Source organism: Balaenoptera acutorostrata, chromosome 6 (genome assembly GCF_949987535.1).
Source record: "Balaenoptera acutorostrata chromosome 6, mBalAcu1.1, whole genome shotgun sequence".
Classification (NCBI taxonomy): Eukaryota; Metazoa; Chordata; class Mammalia; order Artiodactyla; family Balaenopteridae; genus Balaenoptera; species Balaenoptera acutorostrata.
Window position 1 is genome coordinate 3,772,799 of NC_080069.1, and position 20,896 is coordinate 3,793,694.

The window sequence follows — 20,896 nt, forward strand, 5'->3', positions numbered from 1 at the left end:
TAGCAGATAGTGGAAAAATCTAAATTTCCTTGCTAACCAAGGAAAATGCTGTTTAAAGTATCCCACATCATATAATATGAGAAATGGTTGAAAGAAAAGGGCCTATTTAGCATGAAGAGAAAAAAAATTATAAATGTTGTTAGGTATTTGGAGGATCAGACTTTTTTTGTGTATCCAGAGAGCAGCAGTAAGCATGATGGGAAACATATATGGCTAAATAAGAGCAGGGATTTTCTAATACATAAGGTTATTAAGTGTAAATAATTTCTTTAGAAATGGAATAATTGGATTTGGAATGGAATCACTTTGAAACTCTGCTACAAAGAGTACTTTGCACATTCCTGGAAGATTTAGGAGGTGATATCATAAAGGTGAGTCACAGAAGGGATTCCATAGGTAGTTTACGTGTACAGATTTACAGACTAAAAAACTGTACGTTTGGTACTTTAAAGATGTTGGATTTCTATGTATGGTTTTATATGTAAAAAGTTCAGATATTTTTGTGAATTTCTAAAGAACTGGTAGTTGCTGGGAAAAGATGTCATTTTAAAGCTATAAACGTTTTCAGTCTCTGAGGTAAAGCCTTAAATATCCCCATTGGACTTTCTATTTCACTGTTTATAGTAACTATTTAGAAGGATCCTTTATCAATGAAAAGTAGCTTTGTATTGTTCTTTGGGGACATTTTGAAGTAATTATTAGCTTTAATGAAGAGGTTTTTTGACTGCAAAGGGGAGTGTGAGGAATCCAAGTGAGGATTCTACTTGGTTGGGTATTACTGAGACAGGACTGTCTCCACGGGCTTTTCTGCTCATGAGAGTGATGAGTGTGTCTTTCTTCATGTGGATTTAGACTGTATTTTCTCTATAGAGTTTCTTTCTGGGTTTGTTCTTGTTGGAAGATTCAATGACAGGAGATATCAAGTGGTGTCTAGAAGGAAGGGATTGTACTTGATTGAGGTTCTGCCTGTTTGTTCCAGGAATGACCTGTACGTCATTCTACATAGGTCGATAACCAGGATGTTGTAGGATGTACTGGTGTTGGAATATTATGTTCTGATGTGACTGTGCTTTCAGGGCCACTAGATAAGAGTGCACACATGTGTCCTGATTTCCTTGGATGGACTCTAAATTTCCACCATCTATGATCCCATGATGAGGCACATCCAGGGCCTAAGGCAGGGACCACTCTTTGTTCCCAGTTGTTGAGACCTCAGAGCTGAGGATCAGCTTTCCTTTCGGGCACTCTCACTGGTTGGGTTGAGCTGGTCCTTTCATGGAGGGGCAGATTGGAGACTTCAGGGGAAGATAATGCTCTAAAAGTATGGAGGCACTTGGCACTTTCTCATGTAGGTCTGGAACAAGGCAAGGATGTTCCCTCTCACCATTACTTTTTAACATAGTATTGGATGTCCTAGCTAAAGTGATAAGACAAGAAAAGGAAATAGAAGGCATACTGATCAGGAAGGAAGAAATAAAACTATCTTTGTTTGTATATGACATTATTATTTGTGTAGAGGACTGGCCAGATCCTTTGAGCTCTGAGAGCAGCCATGTGTACTCTGTAGGTTATAAGCTACTGTGTTGTAATTCTCTCAAGTAAATTAATGCAAGCTTAACAAACATCTACCACAAGTTACACACTGTTTTCTTCTGTGATGGGAGAACTAAGAGAAAGGCCAGTGCCATGCCTTGGATATAATGGTGCAGGCAGTAATGCTCCCATGAGCCACCCCCCCATCATCCTAGGATGCTGTGCCAGAAATAGGTCACCCAAGCCTGAGACCTGCCTCAGGTCATTCTGAGAGGCAGGAGCACAGAGAACAGCAGTGAGGATCCCAAGAAGCCAGACTCAAGGCAAAGAATAATGTCTGGGGTCTCATTATGAGACACTCAGGTGCTGTGGTGGCCATGAAACTGCCGCCATGTATCCCGCTGAGATCTCCCGTGGCAGAGTGTGAGTGGGCGGGCAGCCCAGCTGCTGTCATCCAGGTTTACCATTCTGTGTCAAAACCATGGTTTCCCCAGGATGTTGGCTGCCTTGTCTGAGCGCAGCAGGGGGTCTAGTGCCAACCTGTTCCTGTGACTTGCCATCCTCTAATGGATGACTTTATCCTAAGGACTCTCCATTGGTCTGGACAAACATTTTCTAACATGGAGCTGCAGTCTGAGGCTATTCTCACCTGATTCTTCCTTCCCCTCTCCTTTTACAGGGGTCAGAATAGCATCATGATTCCAAGGCTCTGCCCAGTCACTGCTGCTCCGTCTCCCCTCACCTCCACACGTGCTGATTCCCAGCTGAGGTCTTCTCAGAGAACCAGACCTCACACAAGGGCTGTGTGTGACATTTGGCAAAACTGGCAGGTGTGGGCTGAGAACAAGTGTAATTTTGGTGTTCTTATAATGCGAAGGAAGTGAGCTTGGACACCTTAGTTATATATGCAAGTGCATGTTCAACACATCAAATTGGAAAGTCACCTAAAAATAGAAAATCTGAACTACTTCCAGCTGGAAGAAACTGAGGACAGGTTGTGTGATATTGTGCTTTATGATAAGAAATATATATTTGGTCGTTGCCCCTATTTCTGGCACAGAGCTCCTACAGTCCTTGGAATTTCCTGAGTGATGAGAGCGATACAGTTGTCTTTTGTTATGTTAATGAGGTGGCTTTTGGAAGCAGCTAAGGAGGGAGGCTGGTTGTCAGGGAAGCCAACCACATGATTAGAAGGTTGGAACTTTCAGTCACTACTGCCTACCTCCAGGGAGGGGAGAGGGGCTGGAGGCTGACTCGAGGACCAATGGCCAATGATGTAATCAATCATGCCTATTTAAAGACACCTCCATTAAACCCAGAAGGACCAGGTTCTTTGAGCTTCTGGGTTGGTGAGCATGGGGAGATTCAGGGAGAGTGGGGGGCTCAGAGAGAGGGCACGGGAGCTCTATGACTTTTCTCCATATCTCACCCTATGCATCTCTTCCATCTGGCTGTTTCTGAGTTATGTCCTATTATAATAAATTGGTAATCTAGTAAGTAAAATATTTTTCTGCATTCTGTGGGCCACTCTAGCAAATTAATTGAGTCCGAGGAGAGGGTCATTGGAAGCTCTGATCTATAGCGGATTGGTCAGAAGCACAGATGACAACCTGGATTTGTGATTAGCATCTGAAGTGGGGGCAGTCTTGTAGGACTGAACCCTTAACCCATGGGCTCTGATGCTGTCTCCATCAGAAGTGAGTTAGTTGTAGGACACTCAGTCAGGGAATCGCTTGCTGGTGTGGGGAGAAACCCATACAGGGTGGAACTGGAATGAGAATCATACATTGTTACTGAGACCCTAAGTGCTGGGAGAGAAAAAGGGGTTTAGCCTGTGGTCGAGACAAGGACTGGGAAGGGGGAGAAGAAACATACGCAGTTGCCAAAAGCCTGGGAAGAAGGGTTGGCGTAAGAGAGGGGATGGACACAGAGAGGGTGAGAATGGGGAAGTGCGCAAAAACAGGTTCAAGGTGTGGTGCAACAGAATACAGCAGACAGCAAGAAAGTGAAAAGGAAGACAAAAATCCAGTTTGTAGACGCAAGCATACAGGTTCCATCAACAATGCAGAAATGAAAAGGAAAAAACTACGGTTAGGGTGTGTATAGTATAAGCCTGAAAGCTGTCTTCAACTCACTCACTTACGAATACAGACAATGAGACTGAAGGATTTCATGATAACTCACTTGAGGCAGGGTTTCCAAAGATGAAGTAGGTCAAGCAAGACAAAGGCCAGGATCAAGTCCAATATGAAGAAAAGAAAGAGTATGAAGTGTTGCTGTTGGAAGAAATCCCTGGTGATCCTGCTCTGAACTATGTTTCTTCCCATCACTGAGAGAGAAGAATGTTAAGGAATTACCACTGGCATCAGAAACATTGCATTAGATTAACGCATCACGAAGATTAATCATTCAAGTCTTTAAACACTTGCTGATATCAAACAATGGAATACATAAAATACTTTAAAATATTAGAAATAGCAAATGCATAATTTTTAGGTATAAATGGGTCACCCTGTACAAAAATAATAATGTTTAATTAGATATTGCTTTTTAAATAGTTTTCCCCTCAATAGTAGAGATGGACTTACACAATCTATTCATTTTTCCCAAGTTCACTTTTCCGCCAAGAGCCATGTATTTGAATGCTAGGTAGTTAGAATCAAGCAGTCAGTGTTTGATTTTCAAAGTGTTGCTAATTGACCCCTACAAAGATTTAGCTCAGGCAGTGGGAAAAATCAGAAGAAAAAAAGTAATCATGTAAGCAGAGAATGGAAGGGAAAATGTCAACTTTACTTGAGTTTCATTGGTTTGACTCAATTCAGTTACTTAAAACTAACCAACAAGCAAGACCGATTGCTCACTCTCTCATTTCTATTTTCTAAGGAGTAGAATGGGAAGCTCTATCTTTATTTCAAATAACTAATGGGTCCGGTTGTTTTACACTACAATTGGTGTTTTTTTCCTCTAATGTAGAAGTGAAATACCACTAATCCATAATTTACAGGTTATAGTAAAGAAAAAAATGAGGTATTATATTTGACACAAGAGATTCCTGGCATACAGTGGGAATGCAACATATGGTTGCTCTTGACTCATGGGAGTTAAACAGTGTTGGAATCATTAATAAACATTAGCTGAAGAAGAAGACAAACAAGGGAAAATACATCTAGGGAAAACCATAAAGATTGTTCAAAATAAAAAGGCATAGAGGATAAGAAATCTAAATCAATATTACAAATGTAGGGCAAAGGCACATACAGTCAAATAAATCATAAGACCTGCAAGAAGAATGTATGTCTTGGGAAGAAAAACGGAGAATGTCAAATATATGTGAACTGAGAAGACAGGGAAGGAAGATTATAAGCCCCTTGCGGGAGACTGAAATGAATTCAATGAGAGAAGCAAATGCAGCACAAAAAATGAATGACTTATTTGTTTTAGTGCTCATTGGGGAAAGCTTGAAGTTCTACTAGAAAGTGAAACGTTTCGCGGGGGGAGATGGCAAACTCCTAAAACCAAAGAACTGGAAAATCATTTACATAGGTAACATCTCATTAGAATGAAACCTACAGTGCCTTTAAGTTGTTTTATGGGGGCAAAATTTTGTTGAAATGATTTCAGATGTGAAAGCCCCCACATATTGATAGATTTAGGGATAATACTCGGTATCTGCACATTAAAAACTGTGGAGAATAAAGTCTTATGCTCATAGATGTGCACTGCAGCATTATTTATAATAGAGAAGTATGGGGAGTTTTGTAAAAATACAAAAGAGAATGGTTAAACACATTTTAAAAGTTATATAATAAAATACTTTACCAACAAAATAATGCTTATAAAAAGTCATTAACAATGGCAGAAAATGCATATGATGTAATATTAAATGAAAGAAAATTCCATGTACAGAATAATTAAAATTGTGAAAGATAAAATAACTGAAGAAAACAAGACTGAGGAGATCCGTAATAAAATGTTAAAAATAATTATCTCTGATGGGCTATTGAGGCTATAGATTCTTTTTATGTTCTTTTACTTTTCTGGTTTTTCTAAAATTAATAGGTATTTCTTATATGCAGATGTATGTTGAATGTGAATCTATATTTTATAAATAAGTATATGTATAAAATTTTAAAAATCAACTAGTTCTCTAAGACTTTTAATTAAAAAGCAGCATTCCTTTGCTCCACCTTTTTTGCTTTCCCAAGACATCCATTTTCAAACCCTTTAACTGTTTCTTCTGTTAATTACTTCCTTATACCAAATAACTGCCATTTAGTTTTAAAGGGGTTATTTATTGAATTATTCATGCGGGAAATAGATTTGCTTTTCTCACGTCCCTGCCCTCAACACCCACACAACTGTTTTCTCTTTAGTCTCCCAACACATTTGTCTCTTATTTAGATTAAATGGGTATTTTGTGTTTATCCATAGTGGAGTCATATAGTGTCATGTAACTATTTCATTCTCTTCCTTGTACAAGTTCTTGTTTTCCTTGCAGGTCAGTAATTGATCCTTTTTGTTTTTTCTTAGGAACCTATTCCCAAACTGTCAGAGATGTAAAGCTCTTCTCAGTGTATTTAAATAAATCAAGTAAGGTCTCAGTTCAAGTTCCCTGGAAACAGAGTTGGAGAAGGGGGTGTGGATGCATGGATCTGATTGAGTGAGCACCCCCAGGAGAAGAGTGCAGGAAGCACTGGTCTGGGACAGGAAGTGAGCAGGGGTGTTTCCCTTTTGTCTGCTTCCAAGGGCAGAGTTACCTCTGAGTTCTTAGCACTGTGGGGCAGGGTGGGTGGAGCTTCTCATCTCCAGGGCCTGGTGCCTCTCTCTTGGCCCAGGACAGAAGAGGGGATAGATGGGTGCCCTTAGCATCCACTAGATGGAGGATGGGTGCACTAGCCCAATAAAGTGGATTGGGGCAGGGTTCAAGTGCATCCAATGTAGGTAATCTCTCACTGTCTCCTTCCTTCCCTCCTTTCCTCCCTTGCTTCCTCCTTTCCCCTCCCTCATTTGTCCCTCCTTCCCTCCATCTCTCTGTCTTAGGGACCTTGTTTCTGGGTACCCTGATATAAGGATCTGTGGGTTTTCTCTTGGGATGGCCAGGTTCTCTAGAGAGTAACCCCATCTCTTGCCTGAGGCATTGATAACTTTTTTCAGCCTTCTTGGACCCAGCAAGGGGGGATGGTCTGATGGATCATATTTTGCAGCACAGGGACTTGCACGTATGTTTTATGTCTGTTTCACTCTTCTGCAACTATGTGTGTGACTTGAGCCCATTCCTCTGCCAGGGCAGCAAGGAGGCAATAAAGGGTTAGCAATTCCGGGAGTCAAATTGCTTCTTAAACAGACTTTGAACAAATGCTTCTGCTTTTGGTCCCTCCTCTCTATTTCTGCCTTCAAAAGTAACAGCTTCCTCAACTTGAACCATTCCAGGTTCTGTGACACAAAAAGTTTTACCTTTCTCCCTCTTCCTCCTGACTGCTGGCTTAGATTTTCACTTTCCCTGCTGTGCTTAATAAGTTGAAATGTGTCCTGCTTTCCGGCTATAAACGTTCCCTTGACATCCTACCTGCTGCCATTGCTTTCCAGTTTTCTTTGTCTTTTGGGGTTTATTCCTGTTCTTCCTCATTACTCTCATTATACTCAATTTTAGGGGATAAACTTATATTCAATCACCTTGTTAAAATAAGACACTGTTGTTTTTAACAAAATAAATTTTTAACGTGCTTGATTTCCACATATGTTGACAAAAATTGTAAGACCAATTAGTAGTTATATTTTAGTTGTACTATGAACCTCTGCAGATTATCTTTGTAAGCAAAGTGGAAACAAAATGCAGTAAAATAAAAATGGTAACATAGCTTTCTTTAGCAATGCAAGTCCATGAACATGAATAAACACTTGAATCTGGGAAAATAGGGGGAAAATAGCTATCACTGGCAGTGTTGATTGTATATAAAAGGTACATTGTTCCTGTGTGAAAGCCCAGTTAACCTTGTGTCTCGGAAGTCATGTTCTTTGTGAGGGTCCAGGGTGAGATTTTGGATTCTCAAAACTCTCAGCATGTGGGATTTTGTAGCATAAGGTGGAGGCCGCACTCCTGCCTTCTGTAATCCATATGTCAGTAAGGTTTCAGTCTTTTATTCCCAGAATAAGAATTTCTGGGCTGCATCTTCCCTGTAATATATGCCCATAATAAACAGAAGACTCTACCCCTCCCAAGAGTCACTCAGCCAGGGAAGTTCCATTTTTATGAGGAAGCAAATCCCTTGAGAGAAACCTTGATTGGGTTGGATCTAAAAACAGAATTCCTGCTGGAGTACTGACAAGGGCATATCCCAGTGGTCCTGTATTATAATAAATTGATGCTGATAGGCATTAAATTTGTTACTAATTAGCTCAAGTAATAATTACAATATTGATTTATAGGGTACTTTACATTTATCACAATATTATCCCAACTGTTGCTAATTTTATTTTTACTGGAGTACCGAGAATGTTCACATGTGGCATTATTCATATATAACAGGTAAGGCAGCTGCTGAGTGAATTGCTAAATGTGCTGTTGACGTCCTGCGACCTGAGCCCTGAATCTTTTAGTTGCACAGTTCTGGCTCACTTTTTTTTTTTTTTTTTAACTCATTTGTGGGTTTTTTTTTTTTTTTAATTAATTTATTTATTTATTTATTTTTGGCTGTATTGGGTCTTCGTTTCTGTGCGAGGGCTTTCTCTAGTTGCGGCAAGCGGGGGTCACTCTTCATCGCGGTGCATGGGCCTCTCACTGTCGCGGCCTCTCTTGTTGCGGAGCACAGGCTCCAGATGCGCAGGCTCAGTAGTTGTGGCTCACGGGCCCAGCTGCTCCGCGGCATGTGGGATCTTCCCAGACCAGGGCTCGAACCCGCGTCCCCTGCATTGGCAGGCGGATTCTCAACCACTGCGCCACCCGGGAAGCCCCTGGCTCACTTTTTATATGCTCTGCACTCACAGACACCTTACATGCTTTGTTCTAAGATTGTCTTATGAGTTTTTTTTTTTTTTTTAATATTTATGTTGCTTTGTAAATGCTGCAAAGGTCCTTTCAAGTTGACAGAGAATCGACTCTCTGTGTCATTCATTAAATCTGTGCTTTCTTCTAGCTGGTAGTTGTTACCAACTAAACTCCTATTTACCCTTCATGTTTCCATAAAATCTGAATTTTAGACTTCTTACCACTTTTTTTTTGAGATGTGTGCATCTGCCTCTGTGATATCCATTCATGGTTTTGTCTTCTGTCTCTTCTTTTTTTTTTGCCCCATAACACCATGCTACCTCCAAGGCTCTCTGGACTGAGAGAATTTGGTACAAGCAGTTCCAAGGGAAGCAGAAAAACTCTCGTTCACAAGTTTCACAAGTCTGGGTGGTGGTTGGAGGGACCAGGTCAAAAGAAACTTCTGACTTGAGCATGTGAGGTTTACTTATTTAGCGGAGGGGTTATCTCCCTTAATCACAAGGTCCACAGGTGTTCTTGTGAGTCACACTCAGTCACACCTCACAACATGTGTCTCTAGGAGTCACGGAGAATCAGCAACATGGCTCCAAAGTTGCTGCTGACCAGGCTGTGGAAGGAGACTTGGCTTGCATATCTCAGAAATAGATTTTCCAGTACCTGTAGCAGCAAAATGACTCCACATATATTTCCAAATAGGTCATGGTACAATTTCTAGCAATGCAAAGAAATCATGCCATTCTGAAATAACGTATCCTTTGTGGTGCTGAAAAATAAATAGGCTTTTGAGTGAGGGAAAGAGTGCCATCGTCCGCAAATGCAATATTTTCAACACGGTGCTGAGAACAGCAGTTGCAAAATAGCATCCGGGGATTAATGTTGTCCACTCTGAATGACGCTGCCCAGGGCGGAAGGGCTCAGCTGCTTGTTTCTTAACGAGTCTGTCCTCATCTTGTCTGACTCCTGCCAGGCAATCAGTTCTCCAAAAGCCTTAGTTGAAACCAGGGCAGCAATTAGCAAGGCAAGGACTTTATCCATCTCATGGTCAGTAGCTGCCTCAGGATCAATGCAGAAAGCAGGTCGTTGGCCTGCTGAACTCTTCCAGGACACCTGATACTGAGAAGTGAGTAAACGTATTGACAAGTGGTGAGGATTTTCAAGGAGCTCTGCAGTCGTGTCATACGGTTGAAAGACAATAAAGAAGGGAAAACAGTGTTTATACTTGGGGGTGGGGGGTGGGGAGTGGCCCCCATACCTGACACCTGACACAGTTTGGGTCATTGATCGCTTTGTTTTGACCTAGGTTGATAGAATGGGAATCATAAAGTTAATCATAAAATGAACATAGAATATACTTCTACTGTTTGTATTATAGTTAGTCAATGTCACCTTTGAGGTTGGTGTATTTTATGAACCAAAACAAACTGTAAAGATTAAAAAAAAGTCTTTATTTTTAAAAAATCTTTTATATTGAACTACAGTTGATAAACAATGTTGTGTTAGTTTCAGGTGTGCAGCAAAGTGATTCAGTTATACATATACATGTATCTATTCTTTTTCAAATTCTTTTCCCGTTTAGGTTATTACTGAATATTGAGTAGAGTTCCCTGTGCTATACAGTAGGTCCTTGTTGATTATCTATTTTATGTATAGTAGTGTGTATGTTAATCCCAAACTCCCAATTTATCCCTCCCGCCACCTTTGGTAACCAGACCTAGAACTAATGTCTTTTATCTTCACTTCACTGTACAGTAGAAACTAATACAACATTGTAAAACAACTATACCCCAATAAAAAAAAAAGAAATGCATAAACAAACAAAAATCTCATGACATTTCCCATGTCCTAAGTAAAATAGATGCTTACTAAATACTTGTTGGATTTTTTTAAAGAATTAAGATTTTATCATTTCATTGAGGGAGTAAACATTTGAATGAGCTAATTTTGAATGGAAAAATATCCATATACCCTAATTTTATTGGTTTTATTGTTTGTATTGGTTTACACTGAACATTTAAAATTAGCCTCTTGCTAATTGTAGACATTGCCCCATTATTATTATATTTTTTAACATCTTTATTGGAGTATAGTTGCTTTACAATGTTGTGTTAGTTTCTGCTGTATAACAAAGTGAATCAGCTCTACGTATACATATATCCCCATATCCCTTCCCTCTTGCCTCTCCCTCCCACCCTCCCTATCCCTCCACTCTAGGTGATCACAAAGCACGGAGCTGATCTCCCTGTGCTATGCGGCTGCTTCCCACTAGCTATCTATTTTACATTTGGTAGTGTATATATGTCAATGCTACTCTCTCACTTGGTATAATAGCATTTACCCACTCTGTTTCTTAGTCTCCTCAGATGTAAAATGAAAATATTTGAGGACATGGTAGCTAAGACATTTTCTAGACTATTTTCCATTCTACGTCCATTGAGTTCATGCTAGTCCTAATGCATACATAATTTCTTCATAAATATTCTCCTCTCTCAGGATGGACTTGCTTTCTATTTATATATTCCTTGTCCCTGTACATTAGATATTTATAAGCCTGAGGACTGTGTGATGTGGACATGTTATTAGGATGTTACTTTCTTTTCTGAGGCACTACTTCTACAGTGTCTGTGCTGCTCTTGGCTTCTCTTCTACTTAGCACTTGGGTCCTTCATGATTAGGTTGAAGTGAATTCCTTCATCTGTCAGTGGCTTATTTAGGTCTCAGGACAGATGTTCCATTTTTACAATTTACTTCCCCCCCCATTCCATTTGTACAATTTACACCCTTATTGCAAGCACTTGGATGATACTCTTTGCATTTTCTGTTGATTTTTATGGTGGTTTGGCCCATTATGCCTGACGGACTTCTAAAATCACTCACTTACTCCTGTGGAATTGCTTGTGTCTGTTTCTTGAAAGTGTGAAAACTTATTTACCCAAGTGATGTGATCCTTTTCTTTGTGTTTTTGCTGTTCGCCTCCCAACACACAAGGCAACTTGTCTTTGCCACAGTAATTTTGTTTCTCATTTTTTATCATCTGCTGAATTCTCAAAAAAGAGGTCTCGGTGGAATTGAGAAGCGGTGGTTTGTGTTGTTTGTTTCTTGACATTCTCTCCTTCTTTTGCATTGATTAGCACAGACCCTTGTTAGAAGGAATTTATGTGCAAGTTTTCTCTCTGAACATTTTTTAACCAAGTCAGGTGTCTGTTCTCTGAGGGCACATGAAATACAGTAGGACCGTTTTAAATGCTGGCGCTGAGAAAATGGGCAGTAATTGTGCACGAACCAGCTGTTATCAGATTTTACTTTACTTAATGAACTTAAAGAAGTACTACTTGAAAGATGGCCTTTTTATAAAAAATCATTTTAAAATTGAAGTATAGTTAATTTACAATGTTGTGTTAGCTTCGGGTGTACAGCAAAGTGATTTGGTTTATATATTTATTCAGTTTACATAATATATATTCTTTTTCAGATTCTTTTACCTTATAGGTTATTACAAGACATTGACTATAGTTCCCTGTGCTATATAGTAGGTCCTTGTTGTTTATCTATTTATATGTAGTAGTGTGTGTATGTTGATCCCAAACTCCTAATTTAAAGATGGCCTTTTTGATTTGTGTAGGTTGTGCTGTAATACCTAGAAATAACAGAGGAAAGAATGGAAACAATTTAAAGAAGGCTAGTAAAGTTAGTAAAAATTTGCTGTGGGTCTTTGAGCCCTCCTTGTGGACCACGTCCACATGTTCCATGTGAAATATATCATCTTAGTCAACTCGGTAAAATAACAGGTCATATTCTTAGCCCATTTTGCATTCTGTGTTCCCTCTTTGGGTATTCTCATAGTTTTAATAATTATACTTTCTTAGTCATGGAAAATTTGATCACAAGGGACCAAAAAACAACCCAAATTACCTAGAAAAATGTTACAAAACCAGAGAAAAATCTCATGGACATCAACTGCAAAAAGGTTAGCTAGATTTCAAAAGAACTGCAGCATCACTAGGTTTCAGTTTTGTCTTTCAGGCTTCTTGTTTTGCTTCTCTCTGTCCGTCTACTTCATTCCTGTCCCCCTCTGTGGTCTAGGTTTTGCAGGCTATTTGTCAATAGTCTGTCAGAACTGCTCCAATATGCAGTATTGTTCTCAGACCAAGGCAAGAGGAAACCCTTCCTAGGGTCTGCTCCAGTTTTATCCCTCTTCTAGGCTAGGTTTTGGGTACCTGGGGTCTTGAATTCTCTGCTATTCTAGCCTCAGGCATCCTATCAGAGCCTATGAAATCCTCCTCCTCAGGCACGTTCTTCTGAGGGCCGTCCATGCAGTAGCCATGTATACCCCTGGGCCCTGGCATGGGCTATGGACAGAGGTCTGCAGGGAGTGGATGGACCTTGGACATGTGAGGCCCTGGCTTTATGGACAAAGCTCAGTGCAGAAAGAGAAGGGAGGTGGGCCATGATCCAGAGCCACTAGTCAGTTCTCCCTGTGTCCTTACATCCTTGCTGAAAATTTTGAGGATCCTGAGAATTCTGTACATAATTCTGTCATCGTAATGATGTATTTATCTACATAGGAGGCTAGCACATGTTCTTCTAAACAATGTGTTAGCTTAATTTTATTACATTTAAATACTTAGATCCATGATGTATGGAATTCCATTTGCATTTTTGCCCTGGATCCCAGAAATATTATAGCGGCAGCATGCCAATGTGAATATCTACAAAGTATTCCCCAGTAACTAACTGACTTAGTCTTTCTGTCGCATTTCAAATTCTCTTGGGGCAGAAATTAATTTTTCTAACTTGAGTGCCATGTTCATGCTTGCAGGTTTCACAGGTATGTCTGCCTCAAGTCGTTTAAAGTTAAATCTATTACCTTCCACTCCTAATAGGCTAATTCCTACAAGACATCCTTACTGAGAACATTCTGAGCCAGGCACTTTGATCGTCCCCTGGAGCAAGATGATGAGTAGAAGCATACATGGTCCTTGTTTGGATGCAGTGGAAGAGACAGGGTCCATGTTTGGATGGTGAGCCCCATCAGCTACTTTGCTGTCAATTCCCAGATCTTCAGTGTATTCATGATTTGGCACCTTTCACCTTACCCATAGCCAAACAGGTATCAAGCCTGGTTGATCTTTACCTCTTAATTGTTTTTCTATTTGTCAACTTTACTTATCCCTACTGTTATTATCTTAATTTCATCTTAGTTACCTTCTCTCACCTACACTGTTGCTTGAGCTTTTATCTCGTTTTTCTGTCTTCAGTATTGTGTTTCTCAATTACTTTAAAAAAAAATCTGTCACCTTTTTTACTTGATTATAATCCATCAATCCTTGCATGCCGGCTCCTGTTTCCTTACTGCCCTCACTCGCCCATCCAAGACAAATACTAACTCCATATGGAATGAAGTCTAATTTACCAGGGAGAGAAGGCCTTCCAGGAAGAGTTTCCTACTTACCTTCTTCCTATCTTGGTCCCCACTCTGTCAATTAGAATTATAAATTTCAATAGTACCAGCCTCTTCTTTCTGTTCCTTTGCTCCAGATGTTTTCTCTGCCTAGAACCCTCTTTCTCAACAAAATTAGACTTCTTCTTATCTCTCCTATCCCTTACCCCAAACATACACACAACTGTGGTTGGGTTCCTTTTAGATGTGCTTTTACTGGAAGCACTCATGCATGTGACTATCAGAACATCTACCTAAAGTAGTAAATCGCACACATACACACAAACACACAGACATTCTCTCTCTCTCTCTCCTGAAGGTAATCATTCCACAAGATTTTAACTACCCAAGGGAAGCATTATTTTTTATCATAAAACAGATCATCAAAAAATATATTAACAAAACCAAAAAAGTTTGGTGACTTGTGGTTTCTCTGATTTAACCTATCACAGTTCTCTTTCTTTCTTGTTTTTTTAAAGATTGATCTTTTTGTTCTTGTTCATGTTGTAGCCCCTCTTGTAAACTTTTCCAGAGAAAACACTTATGTCTATAAGACAAATCCTAGAGTAAATACTGTTGCTTTGAATTCGAGCAGAATAAAAAAGTTCAGAGATTTTCACCTAGATCCTTGTACTTACCCTGAGTGAACTGAAGCTATTCATCCCTGACATACAATGATATAAAAACTCTTCATTTTCAAATGTCTTTAGCCTGAAAATAGGGATTTTTATTTTAAGTATCTAAAGGTGACCTATTTTCTAAGTTTATACCATCACAGGAATGAAGGAATAGCCTGGTGAAATAGTCTGTAGGTGTGTAGATGATTACTGAGTGGAATTCCAATACCTTGAATCCCATGGTGTATACCTTATGACACATCAGGAACCCAGCTACACTGGGCAGGATGTAGAAATGATTTTGGCATATCTAAGATGAAAAGTTCCTTAGGTGTGTCTTGTGCTACTTATATGAATTAAGTAAATAGCAGCCTGATTTATCCATTGAACTTGACCGTTTTAATCCAAGTGGATAGATCACACATCTTTCAGTACCAAAGAGTTTCTAATTCTCCTTTGATTTTTTTTTCCTTGATCAATGGGATTTTTGGAAGTGTGTTATTTAGTTTTCAAATGCTTGGATATTTTCTATGTTTCTGTTATTAATTTCTAATTTAATTCTGTTGTTAAGAGAACATATATTGTATAATTATATATTTATGTGTGTATATTTTTTTGGCTGCGTTGGGTCTTCGTTGCTGCGCACAGGCTTTCTCTAGTTGCAGCGAGCGGGGGCTACTCTTTGGTGCGGTGCGCAGGCTTCTCATTGTCGTGGCTTCTCTTGTTGCAGAGCAGGGGCTCTAGGCACACGACCTTCAGTAGTTATGGCGCGTGGGCTCAGTAGTTTTGGCTCGCGGGCTCTAGAGCACAGGCTCAGTAGTTGTGACGCATGGGCTTAGTTGCTCCGCAGCATGTGGGATCTTCCCAGACCAGGGCTCGAACCCGTGTCCCCTGCACTGGCAAGCGGATTCTTAACCCCTGTGCCACCAGGGAAGTCCAGTATAATTATAATTTTATTGAGATTTATTTTCTAGCCCAGAATATGTTCTATTAGTATAGAATGTGTTAGGTACTAGGAATACCAAAATAGATGAAATAGAAATCATTAAGCAAGTCACATTTTTTTGTCTAATAGACATGTTTACAAATTATAATACAATGTTAAAAATATAAAAAATATATGTACAAGAGTCTATGGAAGATTACTGTAGTTTAGCCAAGGAACAGGTTATGATTTAGAGAGAATACTTACTTTGTTGGCACAAAAACAAAGGATAGCACACAAGCAAGATGCATTATATTTATGGCAACCTTGGGAGTTATTGTTTCTCTCTTATGTAGAAAGATTTAGGAATTAGTGGAGTCAGATCATAGGCTCAGGGTATAATTTTCAGAGCTTGACAATGAGATGGTGTCATTAAATCTGGGCCAACAGAATAAAAAAATAAATCTTCATTGGCTTCTCCAGCAATTTGAAGACTTTAATTGAAAATTCATGTAGTTGAAAATTTTAACTAAATTTTATTGTATTCTATCATTAGACCAAGTCTCCTTGGACCCAGAACTCCCTTGTTGAATGCTGATACACATAATCTAAATGAGAGGCAACTAGTCCAATCTATGAAGGACTGCATTTGTGAAAGTTTGTTTCTAAATCTTGAAGTGTGCACCAATTCACAGCAGCAGATGCCTGTGTGCAACTGATATCTCCCTAAACAGCCGTGTGTAGACAAAGAACCAGTGGGCTCTGGAGAATAATAATATCATTTTGTCTTTATTGAGCACTTATCTCTGAGGAACTAAAGTGATTTACAAGAATTATCTCATTAGTTCATATAATACTCTTATGAAGCAAGTAGATATTATCTTTGTTTTTTAATAGAATTCTCCAGGTACAACCTGGAAAATTTGATTAGATAGGTGAGCTGGATTCATAACATCCTAATCTAAGAAAAACTGTCTTGCAGACATTGAAAGCATTATTAACATTTGAAAAACAATTTTATAAATCCTAAAGTTTTTAGAGTACATGCCAGCTCAAGGAGCTGGCCATATTTACAGGTGGTTTTGACAAGGTGCATTTTTAAGAACTCAGGTTTTATATTAAACATTTTATATTTATATTTATATTATACATATATTCCATAAGATGTTATGGAAAAACCCGAGCAAACTTTTTGGCCAACCCAATAGATTCTCTCTTAAATCCAACAAATATATTTTGAAAATCTGCTATATAAGAGAAAGAAAATCAAAGCATGATATCTTTTTCCAGAGAGGTTTTTATCTTATTGGTATGATAAATTTTAAAAAGAGACACTTAAAAGGATATCATATATATATATATATGCTGTATAGATATCTCTGTCCCTATCCAAAAAACTAATATGGCATAGACAAGGAAAGTCGTTATCTCTCAGGAATGAGTAGGAGACTATAAGCAGATCATTTTAAGGAAAGGTTGATTGTAAATACAGTTTTTCATTGCACTCTAAATGAAATGCAGTGCCTCGCTGTGGCCTTCAAAGCTCTCCATGGATTGCCTTGATTGCCTAGCCAGTCTCATTAAATAGAGAACTCTTCCATATTTGGCCTGCTTTCAAACTTCCGATCCTCTGCCACATCCTCGGTTTCAGCTGATGGCCTTGTACCTTATTTCACTGAGAAAATAAGAAGCAATCAGTAGAGCATTTCCATAAGCCATTGCTCATATTTACAGGTGTATCCTCACCTGTTCTCACGCACGCTGGCTCCTCTGTCTGGATACAGATGAACTGTCTGTGATGCCATCACTCGTGTACTAGATCCTGTCCCCTGTCACCTACTCAAGTTTCCTGGTGCATCTAATCTTCCTTCTCCACTGAATCAGTAGTCAAGCGTGCTCTTATTTCTTCCATTTAAAAAAGTATTCTTGATGTTACTGACTTATTTCTCCTCTTGCTTTTATAACAAAAATCTTCCAAGGAGTTGACTGTACTAGCTGTCACTAATGATCTTCTAGCCTCCAATTCTCCCATCAGACCACTCCATGCAAATTTGTGTTGTTCAGGTAAGCGGCGATTTACAGACTTATTACATCTAGGGGTCACGCCTCAGTCCTCTTCTCCACTGACCTGTAAATAATGTTAGACCCAGTTGATAACTCCCTCCTTTTTAAAAAACCTTATTCACTGTTTTTTCTCCCCTGGTTTTCCTCTATTTCACTAGCTATCTGGCCTCTGTCTTCTTTGCAATTTCCTCTGGATCTTTCAAATTACTTAGCATGGTGTGGAGGGATTGGCAGTTCATTTTCTATTACATATTACATTCAAACATATCGAAACTGTTCACTGTTTCTATTAACAAACAAAACTTGCTTTGTTTTGATACTGCGGCTGCAGGTTCGTTTCAGTGAAAATTTCCTCTGATCTCAGCTATTAAGAGCTTAGAGGAGACCTAGTCAGACAGTGACCCTCCTAACTGGATTTAGTCACCACCGGCTTGAACTCACTGTGTGCCCCTCACCTTTTGCTTTAATACAGTTCACCTTGGAATTGTCATGTTGGGATGAGAACGCACCCAGCTTGGATGCTAAACCAGCTCCCAAGAGTAACTCCTAGAGTGACTTAGAGAATAGTCCCTGCTCTAGTAATTGCCCAGCACTATCCTCACACATCCTGCCTGGAAACCTCTGCAGCAGGCGTGTGGGGAGGCCCGAGTGATGGGAGCCATCACCTCTGAGTAGCTGCAGAATGGCCGTAAGCAAAGCCCTGTTTCTGAGAACCTGAAGTTGAGTGAGGACAGTCTGGAAGGAAAAGCCATTTAATCCTGGGACCCTACAGTTTGAGAGAGAGATCAGAACTCCAAATATTGATTTGGGGGCCATCAGCATATAAAAATAATCTTTGATGTTTTCAATGAAGATGAGCTCACCTAGAGAAAAGACCTCTGAGTTTTGGGGAGCGTGGGGAAGCAGATGGCAACCCGGGTGGGCTAGTCTGTGGACAAGTGTTTGAAGTGTCTTCTCATGCTGCAATTGAACCTACGCTGATGGCACAGAATGAAACAGAGCACCACTTCTGCCCTGCACTTGCAAATCAGGCAAACCTCCCCTTAAACTTGAGGAGTTGAAGTTCCAATTGATATTCTTTCAGGGACACTTAGGAATAGTTCTGAATCTTTAAAAGGCCACAGACTCATTGAGGTTTTAGTAAAAGCTATGGATCTTTTCCCAGAAAAACGAAAATGAGTGAGTGTATAGAAACAAGACATAATTCTGAAACAAAAAGTCAGAGGCCTCCTGGGTACTAGTTATTTTTCACAGTGAAGACATGGTTGGTGATTTTATATATTCAGTTGGAGATTTTTGCTGCTGCTTTCTTAAATTCTCTTGAGATTTTGTTGTTTTGGTGAAACAGTGTTGACACAGAGTTAGGGTTGCTAAGTTCTGTTTTCTAATTTCATCACCGCCTTTTGTGATTCTGCCCTATGTTATATTTGGGGGGGAACAGGAGAACGCCTTGGGTTGGAGCAGTGTTCTCATAAACTGGTAAAGAACACAAATTCTGCAGTATAATGGAATTATTCTGCCTTTTCTTGTTCATTTAAGTGAGATAGAGGGAGTATTTTAATATTTTAAGAGTATTTTAAAGTATTGCCTTTCTTTTTTGATAGAAAGCCTTTAATAGAATTTTTAAAAGATTTTAAAGTAACAAATTGACTTTATTCCTCTTTTTCCGAATAAGAACGAGAGCCAAATGTATTTCAGCCTGTTTCCAGGTAAGATGTGAAATGACATGAAAAGTATGTTCAGAATGAAAATCTATTTCAGAAGGCAACAGCCATGAGGAGACAGGCAGAGGGGAAGATGAGGGCAAGACCAATGCCAAGATTCAAGTCAGTGCAGGTAAACCGAGAACTTGATCTGAGCATCTAATCTTGAAAGGATGCAATATTTGAGATGGCTCTTTTGATCTCAGGCAGTGATATACAACACTTTCAGCAGACCCAGCTGAGGTCAAAGTTGAATTTCCTTGTTGAAGAGGGGGACAAATATTGCTGCCATCAAATCTATTAAAGAATATTAAAAATTAGCCACATTTAAAGATAGATATTAGATACAAGGGTAATATATAGAATCACACACAAATTAGTGTCATGGTGTAATTCCAAATGTCATCACTTTGGCTCGGGTTCTTGATACAGGATGTTGGCCATACTTAGTGACAGATTTGATAGAGTGAAAGTAAAAAGATACCTGTAAACAAAGAAGTCAAAATATGACACCATCTTTCTAGAAATTGAATATGTAGATGGGGAGACTTCTCTGTAAATCTGTGAAAGTTTTCCATATTTGTACCTTTGATTTCTCTCTCTCCCACTTTCTCTCTCTCTCTCCCCCTCTCTGTATATCTCTCTGTCACTTTGTCTCTGTATGTATGTATATATATGTGTATATGTATATATGTAAATCCTATAATTAATCAAGGGTTACTCCTATATTTTTGCTTGAATATATCCATATCTGTATCAGTCATTGGCCACAATTTATATGCTGTTTGAAAAAGAGATATCTCTCTTTTCCACCCCGTTCTTATCTAATAATATCTACCTCTAACTCAGTTTGAATATTACTGTGATTATGAAGCCATTTGGACACTTGACGTTATTTCTCTGAGTGACAATAACTTTTGTATCAGTTAAGATATTCTTGGCTATGAGAAACAGAAACCCAGTTTGAAGTTGCTCAAACAGTAAATCTATTATCTAACTCTTTATATGAAGTATAGAGTCAGGATGGTTCCAGGGTTGGTCATTCAGAAGCTCAGCATCTTGAAGGATCTAGATTCTTTCCATGTTTCCACTTGGAAAATCCCAGTGTGGGGATGTTATCTCCTCAGATTTCAAGAAGACTATAGAATATCCAAGCATCATATAGAGACTAAATACCCAGAAAATTATGTGCATTCAGGTGCATTTATCTGGAAAATAGAAATTGAAGCTTCTCAAGTTTCTAGCCAGAATGGAGTCCAGTGTCCATACCTAATCAAACTCTTGTAAGGAAAATAACACCACTGAACAGCTTATTACCACCTGAAGTTGGAGATGGGTCCCATCCCTTGGACATTCATCCATGTAAAATACGATTATGTGAACAAAGCTTTGCCAAGGAGGAAGAAGCATGTGTGTGTGTGTGTGTGTTTGCACTATTTTTTTGAGTTTGTTATATGCTATCATACTTCATCGCTACTGCTTTTAAGTTGTACCTCTCTCTACCTTCTGTTCCATGACTTGTCTTGCCTAGACACCTGTATCTACCTGCTTGAGGGCAAGTGTCAATTCTGGTTTCTTTGTCTCTCCCCAAAGCTCAGTGACTATCACATAGTAGGTTTAGGATAAAACACT